The sequence below is a fragment of the Nicotiana attenuata genome, chromosome 3 (assembly GCF_001879085.1).
Source record: "Nicotiana attenuata strain UT chromosome 3, NIATTr2, whole genome shotgun sequence".
Taxonomy (NCBI): Eukaryota; Viridiplantae; Streptophyta; class Magnoliopsida; order Solanales; family Solanaceae; genus Nicotiana; species Nicotiana attenuata.
In genome coordinates, this window is record NC_031991.1 from 68,152,421 (window position 1) to 68,159,672 (window position 7,252).

Consider the following 7,252-nt stretch of genomic DNA (forward strand, 5'->3'; position numbering starts at 1 on the left):
TAGGACTCCCCTATTATATAAAGAGGGATCCCATTCATTTATAATGATCATTATTCACTGAGAAGAATATATACACTTATTACTTTCTTGCTAGGCTGTTCATCAGAGTTGCTTTATCATTTGCTATTATCACACCTCGAGGCTACCATAAATCGAGGTCGAGATTTAGCTTGCGTACTGGTTTAATTTAGAGTAAACAGTTTGGCGCCCACCGTGGGTCTAAGAACAAATAGGTAAGTCAATGGAAGTTTATATCGATGACATGCTAGTTAAGTACCTGCGCGCAGATGACCATTTGGCTCATTTGCAAGAAAAGTTCGAGATTTTGAGGAAATATAACATGAAGCTCAACCCCGAGAAATGTGCTTTCGGGGTTGGTTGGGGAAAATTCCTAGGTTACATGGTGTCAAATCGGGGGATCGAGATCAACCCCGACAAAATCTAGGCCATCGAAGACATCACCGCCGTGGACAGTGTAAAATTCATGCAGAGGCTAACTGGACGGATAGCTACTTTAGGCCGATTCATCTCGAAGTCATCGGATCGTAGCCACAGATTTTTTTCTCTACTAAAAAAGAAGAACTATTTTGCCTGGACTCCAGATTGCCAACAGGCATTAGAGGGACTAAAGTGATACCTGTCGAGCCCGCCACTACTTCACACTCCAAAGGCAGATGAGAAATTGTACTTGTACTTGGCAGTATCGAGAATCGCGATAACCGGTGTCCTAGTTCGAGAAGAGCAAGGTACGCAATTTCCTGTTTATTATGTGAGTCGAACCTTAGGAGAAGTAGAAACTAGATATCCACACTTAGAAAATTGGCACTTGCACTGATAAGCGCTTCTAGAAAGTTAAAATCATACTTTCAATGTCACCCCATATGCGTGTTAACCACTTACCCACTTCATAATAATTTGCACATGCCCGAACTATCAGGCCGATTGGCCAAAGGGCCATCGATCTCTGTGGGTACGGCATCGAGTATCAGCCCCGAACAGTCATCAAGTCTCAAATTCTAGCGGACTTCGTGGCCGATTTCACGTCAACCCTCGTACCCAAAGTTGAAAGGGAACTCTTGATAAAATCGGGCACATCATCAGAGGTGTGGACCCTTTTCACAGATGGTACTTCGAATGTGAAGGGGTCCAAGATAGGCATCATTTTGAAGCCGCCCACGTGTAGCACTATTATGCAGTCTATCAAAACTTCTAGGTTGACTAACAATGAGGCCGAGTACGAGGCCATGATTGCAGGTCTCGAGCTAGCTAGAAGCCTATGAGCCGAAGTCATTGAAGTTAAGTGTGACTCTTTATTGGTGGTGAACCAAGTAGACAAAACCTTCGAAGTTCAAGAGGATAAAATGGAAAGGTATTTGGACAAGCTACAGGTAACTTTGCACCGTTTCAAGGAATGGACTTTAGAGCACGTACCTCAAGAACAAAACAGTGAGGCCGATGCACTTACAAATCTGGGGTCATCGGTCGAGGAAGATGAGATCAGCTCAGGGATTGTCATTTATGTGATCGAGAAAGGTCATGCCGAGATAAACTCTACAAGCTTGACCTGGGATTGGAGGAATAAATATATCGAATACTTGAAGAACAGAAAGCTCCCATCGAACCCTAAAATGTCGAGGGCCCTACGAACCAAAGCTGCTCGATTCACATTGGATAAAGATGGAACATTCTACAGAAGGACATTCGATGGACCATTGGTAGTATGTTTAGGACCAGGAGACACCGATTATGTTTTACGAACGGTCCATGAAGGCACTTGTGGGAACTATTCCGGTGCCGAATCACTGATTCATAAAATCGTTAGAGCCGGATACTACTAGGATAACATGGAAAAAGACACTAAGGAGTTTGTTCGAACATGTGATAAATGTCAAAGGTTCGCACCGATGATCCGTCAGCCCGAAGAACAACTTTATTCAGTCCTATCGCCATGGCTATTCATGAAATGGGGAATGGATATCGCCGGCCCTCTACCATCGGCCCCAGGTAAAGCAAAATTCATTTTGTTTATGACTGACTACTTCTCTAAATGGGTGGAAGCTCAAGCCTTCGAAAAAAGTCAGAGAAAAAGAACTTATCGAGTTCATCTTGGATTGGCGATTAGGGATACCTGCCGAAATTGTATGCAACAATGGAAAGCAATTCATCAGCAGCAAGGTAACGAGGTTTCTTGAAGAACAAAAAATAAAAAGGATATTGTGTACGTTGTATCATCCAAGTGGAAACGGACAGGCCGAATCAACGAACAAAACTATCATGCAGAATCTTAAGAAAAAATTGAACGACGCCAAGGGAAAATGGAGAGAAATTCTACCCGAGGTCCTTTGGGCGTATTGAACAACATCGAAGTCCACTACGGGGGCAACCCTGTTCTCCTTAGTATATGGCTCCGAGGCCTTGATTCCAGTCAAAGTCGGGGAACCTAGCACCAGATTTTGACATGCAATGGAAGAATCAAATCACGAGGCTATGAATACTAGCCTCGAGCTATTAGATGAAAAACGAGAAGCTGCACTCATTCGGATGGCTACGCAAAAAGAAAGAATCGAGAGATATTATAATAGAAGAACCAACCTTCGCCATTTCAGAATCGGGGACTTAGTACTGAGGAAAGTCACCCTCAATACTCGAGACCCAAACAAAGGGAGGCTAGGACCGAATAGGGAGAGAACATATCAGGTCCTCAGAGTCATCGGAAAGGGATATTACAAACTTGGCACAATGGAGGACAAACAATTGCCAAACAATTGGAATATATCACTCCTCAAACGGTATTATTGCTAAGGTATGACTTTCCCCCTTTCCATTTGTATTTGATACTAACTTATTGCAGGTTTTCGATCGAAGATGTCGAGAAACTCTACAACACAAGGACCTTAGGTTTTAAAGCACGCGTTGCACTCTTTTTCCCTTAGATCGGTTTTTATCACAAATGGGTTTTTTCGGCAAGGTTTTTAAAGAGGCAACAATTATGTGCTACCTGAGGAAAATTCAACAATATCCAAGGCTTCTTAATCAACCTCGAATACTGGGGGGCATCACCCTCGGATGTTAAATTTTCGAGGAAAATACTTCATGTCAAAAAGGGTCTCGATAGGGAAACATTGTAATAGGCCAAACGGTCAAATGAATCGTGTTCATATAGATTAGTCGAGCCCCGATGGAAAAACATGTACGCATGTATAAATTATTTCAAAAAGCATTCTTTCTATATCAAACATCTTGTGGCTCAAAGAAAACTTTCTACTATACGAGCTCCATTATAATGATTTTGTGATAAATGTCTCAAGGACCAAGCGCAAATACACCTCGAACACTCGGGGACTGTAATCGACGATCGACATATTCGAGTTATCTAAACTCGAATTCATAAGACCTCAAAGAGGCATCCCTCGATCAATAGGACAAGGCCGTCATTCTTGGGGACTAACACTTCGAACAAGTTCAAAGTGTTATTGGGAAATAATCCCAAGAGGCATACCCAAAGGCTACAGCCAAATTAGTGCGCCTCGGAGACGTCCGAATCCCGCAATCACAATAGGCCTTCAAATTCTTTGAAAAAATGATTAAAAAAGGCTACCCCGGCAAATAATCAAAAGGACTTCGATAAAATCAGCCTTGGAAAAACCTTAAGAGGTATTAAATTATCTTAACACAAACGTGCCAAGGCACAAAATGCAGAGGGGTTTCAATCGACATCGAACCCTCAAAAAATCCAATGGGTAAAAAATACATTCTAAGGCATAAAGAAATTTTTACTAAGTATTTTAAGCTGAAAGAGGGGAATAATAGCGATCTTTTAGAGGCCATATTGGCCCGATCTAAAGAGCCTAAGGGCCAATACACTTAGAGTTCGAGATCCCGTTCTCACTCCACCCGAACCCCAGGGTTCGACTATTCCGAGCCCAAATAAAAATGACTTGACTATGGCTCGAGGACTCATCATTATCCGACACAAACCCTAAAGGGTCTATGCCTAGAGTTCGAGCCTTATTCGAACTCGACCGTGGTGACTTCGAAGAAGCCACCCAAAACCAAAGTCTCAAACGCACCGTTCAAAGCACGAGACTGTGCTAAAGTTTTACAAGGCACAAAAAGATAAAAGTCGAGAAGTCATTCTAAAGGGGAAATTTATGTATATATATAGACAAAAATATGTACAAAGGACTGATGGGGGTCTTACAAAAAAGAAAAAAAAACCTAACTATGCCCGGGGTTGGTTTCTCCCTCAAGGGAAGCTTCTCCTTCGGGCCTATCGTCGTTATCCGACCCGCCTTGGCTGCCTTCATCATCATCGTCATCATCGGGGGAGACAAGAAACCTGGCATCAGCTTCAAGCGCCTTAGCTTGATCTATTTCTTTGGAGAGGTTAAAACCTTGAGCGTGGATTTCCTCGAGAGTCTCCCTCCGAGATTGGCACTTCGCCAAGTTATTGCTCCATTGCTCTCGATCAGAAGCCTCCCTTAGATGTGTTTGAACAGCCTCAGAATCGGCCAAGTACACGGCTATGGACTTGTCAGTCGTGATCTTCGTCTTCTCGACCTCCGCCTTGGCCTCAGCAAGCTTGGCTTCAAGCTCCTCGATCTTTTTGGCCTGGGCTGAGCTTTTCTCTTTAATGCTCTGAAGTTGGACCTCGGCAGATGACAGTTTGGCCGAGGTAGCCTATTTCTCCGCAGCAAGGCAGTCCATGTTCTCCTTCCACCAATCACAGTCGGCTTTGATTTGATCGACTTCCCCTTGGAGCAGCTCGATCTTTTCCAGCTTTTGCTGCAATTGAGATATTGAAGTATTAGCCTCCACAGTTGGTCGAGACCATACTCTTTCAAAAGGATAGTTACCTGCTCGCCTAACTCGGCCTCTTCCTTACGAGCCTGGGCCATGTCTGTTCGAAGGTCCCTGAGTTCCTCATCCTTTTGACCGCAAAGGAGCTTCAAAGCATTCCTCTCCTCCGAGGTCTTCTGGATCTCGGCCTCACATTAGCTCAGGTCGGCCCGAAACTTGGTAAAAACCGACGTAGAAGGAAAGATATAAGTTGAGTTAAAGGGAGAAGGAGGAAAAGAAAATTGCAACAACGGGGATTAGTGCTTACTCGAGATAAAAGGGGTTGGGCCACTACAAAAAGGGTAGATGCATCATTGAGATCAGCGGCATCATCAACCCCGATAAAACAATCCTGGAAGGGATCGTCTTCACTGGGGACTCCGCCTATGTCAGGGATCTATAGAGCCCGAGCATCCCTTATAGCCTCCTCAGAAAAGGTCGGTATAGAGTGAGCAATTGCGTGTGATTTCTATTCTACAATCCTGATTAATCAAACTTGCCCTATAGTTTACAACCCGCTAGGTAGCCACCTAGGTGGAAGTCACGACCCTAAATCCTTTATCATTTGAAAAAGCAACTAAAACCAAAAACATTGTCTTCTAGCTTATTACCTGCAATCAATAGCTAAAGTAGAAATAGAGACAATCAACAAGAATGTGGAAGTGAAAATTGAGGGACATTATACAATTGCACTAGGTGTATACCTAATCCCATTTCTAACTCCCTGAGGACTCCGACTCGCATTGGGTTTTATTATTGCTTTGACCGCCTCACAACCTATAATTGTGGTGTGAGTTTGGGCGAGATCAACGCCTCTTGACAATTGAAGGAGAGCTTCCTCGAATTTCAGACGACCACATGTGCAGATATTCATAATCTCTAGAAGTTGGAGATAAGAATAGAAGATGATCAACTTGGTTCCTCAGCGTCCTCTAAAGCACAGAATCGTAATCAAAATCCTGATAAATTCAAAAATAATTTTGATGTAGATCGGAGACCCGTTAGAAGTTGTTTCCAACCTTATGCAAGAGCGGATGGGCAAGGTAATAAAGGATTCTAGTCATCATGTTCACTTTCGATAAAAGGACGGATCATGGTCGGAGCAGCAGTTCATTGCAGAAATAAGAGGTGTCCGGTTCTAGAGATTCAGTATTTCCCAAGTTATCCAATTATAACTTTAATATCAGCCTGGTATAATTAGTGTCACCAATGAAGAATATCAAAGAAGCATAGTTCCCGAAACAAATCTGATTGGATCTTAGCCAAATAGATCCTAATCCCTGGTGTGAATTCCATGGGACTCATGGCCATAGAACTAGGGACTGCCGACATCTTTGCGAGGAGGTGGCAACGTTGTTCAAGAATGGTCATCTAAGAGAGTTTTAAACTGACCACGTCAAAAACAATTATGGTAGAAGTCGGGACAATGCGGAGCTATCAAAGACAACATCTGAGACACATTGGATGACAATCAAACATCATCTTCGGAGGAGCCGAAGTCAATAGAGTGACATTTTCGGCAACAAAAAAGAAATATCAGTCACTCAAGGCAAGAGGATCCGAGAAGTCTTAGAAGACGACATCACCTTCATGGAGGAAGATGCCGATGGACTTCTCTTACCGCACAATGACGCATTAGTAATTTCACTTAATGTTTTAGATTTTAAAATTAAGCGTATTTGGTTGATACAGGAAGTTCCGCCAACATCATAAAATGGAGAGTTTTAGAGCAAGCAAAATTAACCGGGAATATCGTTCCGGCGATAAAACTTTTGGCTGGCTTCAACTTAACAGACATGACTACCCGAGGAGAAATTTTGCTACCCACACATGCCGAAGGAATAACCAACTGTGTTAATTTTGTTACCCACACATGCCGAAGAAATTTTGTTCCCTAGACTTATCACTAACTGTTGAAGTTTCCGACACCAAAAGGGATTAAACAAATATGAGGAGACCAAGCGGTGGCAAGGAAGATGAACGATATACCATTTCAAATAGCAAGGATAGAGAAACCAGCAAATAGCAATTACAGGAACTGGTGCATTCTCCCATCCCAACCGAAGAAGATAAAAACGAGGAGTCATCAGAATTGTATCAGGTACCGAGATCTTTTCAGGTACCGGAGGAGACGGATGCGACCAAATCAACCGAAGAAGAGCTCGAACAAGTGGCTTTATTTACAGAATTTTTTGAAAGGAAATTCCATTTCGGAACGGGTTTGAGTCCCCAACCCAGATTAAAACACATGGATTTTCTTAATCTAATGTTGATTGCTTTTCTTGGTCGCATTCAAATATGATAGATATTTCATTGGATGTGGCAGTTCACAAACTGAGTCTTGATCCAGACTTTCCTCCAATAAGGCAGAAGAAACAAGTGGTAGTAGAGGTCAAAAATATATTTGTTAAGG